The sequence below is a fragment of the Suricata suricatta genome, chromosome 12 (assembly GCF_006229205.1).
Source record: "Suricata suricatta isolate VVHF042 chromosome 12, meerkat_22Aug2017_6uvM2_HiC, whole genome shotgun sequence".
NCBI classification, from domain to species: domain Eukaryota; kingdom Metazoa; phylum Chordata; class Mammalia; order Carnivora; family Herpestidae; genus Suricata; species Suricata suricatta.
The window spans coordinates 10,527,467-10,529,870 of NC_043711.1; positions in this window are offsets into that span (position 1 = coordinate 10,527,467).

The following is a 2,404-nucleotide window of genomic DNA, read 5'->3' on the forward strand; positions in this document are numbered from 1 at the left end:
GAGGAAGAAGTACATGGGTGTGTGGAGGTGGAAGTCAAAGCCGACGACCAGGATGATGAGCAGATTCCCAAACACAGTGATCAGGTACATGGAGAGAAAAACCCCAAATATGAGGGGCTTCAGCTTTGGTCCTTCCAAAAATCCCATAAGCATAAATTCTAATATTTGTGTATCATTTCCTGGTTCCATAAGGTTCAACTGATCACCAAGAAAGAGGAAAATATCATTAATTTTCACATGATGGCATTGCTCACATAGTTGGAAAGCTAAAACTTATATTTTGCAGTCAAGAAGCTAATTTAAGTAGCTTGTGTATTTATTATCCCCTTGAAGGGATTCCCTCCCATTTCATCTCTGATTAGGCATTTTGGTCTCATTCTCTGCATTTCCCAACAGAGGCCATGCATTTTATTATTTTACTAAGGATATCTTTCCTGCACTGGAAGAATATACACTGTTAAACATGTTCCAGGCCTTGTCTAGGCAAGAGCCCAGCATACTGAAAATCAAAGACATTGTAATCTAGTGATAGAAAATGAATAGAAACAAATAAAAATATTAATAAGACATCAGAGGGTGGTAAGAACTTTTAAAAAAAATTTATGTTTATTTATTATTGAGACAGGGAAAAACACAGCTGAGTAGGGGAGAGGCAGAGGTAGAGGGAGACACAGAATCCGAAGCAGGCTCCAGGCTCTGAGCTGTCAGCACAGAGCCCAACGCAGGGCTCGAACCTACAAACCAAGAGACCATGACCTGAGCTGAAGTCAGACACTTAACCGACTGAGCCACCCAGGCGCCCCAAACGAAATGTTTAAGAACTTTGAAGAAACAAGAGTAGGTATAAAGCGGAGTGTGGTTATGAATATTACATTGTAATTGATGTTTGGTCAAGACTAGTAAACAGGGGACTTTTGAACAGAGACCTCAAGGAAAGGAGGGCAGGATCCATGAGCATGTCTGGGGATGTCTTTATTGGCAGAGGGAATGGCCTCTGCAGAGACCCTGAGGACGATATTACTTTGAGCTATTGGAGTCCAAAACAGGAAGCATGTGTGGAATTGGGAAATTACCAGGAGGGAGATCAGAGATGGTGTCAGGCAATTGCAAAGAAATAGGTGGTTACCCTTCAAGAGAAAGGAGTCCTGCACTCATGCTATATACTGCTTGTATTTCAGAATCTACTTGCAAAGGCATCCTGTAAATTGACATAGAGCCTGTACTGAATACCAGGTGTTGACTGAATTCTGGCCTCTGTGTTACAAGAATCATCTTGGAATATATTAGACCATGTGCCTTTGCTTTGAGGATGTTTCCCATTCCACAAGGTGCATGCATGCATGTGCCCCCCCCCCCACACACACACACCAAATCTTTGCTCCCTGGGCTGTGTCCTCTCCATGACTTCTCACTCCCAGCCCCAATAATTATATTCAGAGTGGCTGTAACTCAAGCTGCCCAGATCCATTATCATTGCCCCAAACAATGTAAAATGGTACCTCAATTCCAATGAATGAGCTTCTCAAGAACAAATAAAATTAAGAAGTCAGACTGGCATGCTTATTTTCTGCCCTGTATTTAAAGAGACACAAACAATCTGCTCAAAATCAGAGAGAGAAATGAAATAGAAATGGCACAAAAAATCTAAGGGTTCAGGTCGTCGCTGAAACCTGAGGGGCCGTGAGGAAGGAAGAAAGAGCACCACTGGCTCTGACAACATTCCAAGTCTTGTTCTCTCCTTGATGCCCAGCACAAATAATAAGGAGCAAAATTAAATTTGGTCAGAAGACAAAGTTAGTGGGATCTTCAGGGTGTCAATCGCCTTCCAGACTGAATGCTCCAAGAGTAAAGTGTGTTAAGGGAATAAATCAACGCTCAGAACAGGAAATATGCAAAGTCCAGTAAATGTTGGGCAGCTTGTAATGAAGCAGTATGAGACTTGGTTTTTTTTCTCTATGCCTGCTTCATATTTATGTGACCAATGACATCCTGTGATCTTAGAGAAGGTGGATGAGTCCCTTTCACTTTTCAGATGTGGCATCTTTGTTTTTCCTGGGCTTGACATTGTGATCTGTTTTTGACTAGAGCCATGGGCACACTCTGGTCTGCTTCCTGGTCTTTTCATAACATGTCAAGGTCTATTCAGACCTTGCTCTATGAAATTCTGCACACACCATAACAGTCTATCTCTGGCTCAAAATAACAATCTTCACAAGATTTCTGCCTGAGGCTCTTACACTACACAAACTTATTTCATAGTCCTGTGACTCCACCACTTTAGGTGAGTACCAAAAGGACAGGGCCTTCCCTGACCTTGTTTATTGTAGTTTTTCAGAATGACATGGTCAGGCAAGCAAGTGCACATAGAGATCTCTAGGCTCTGGGCGAGGCTGTTGGCTGTCAG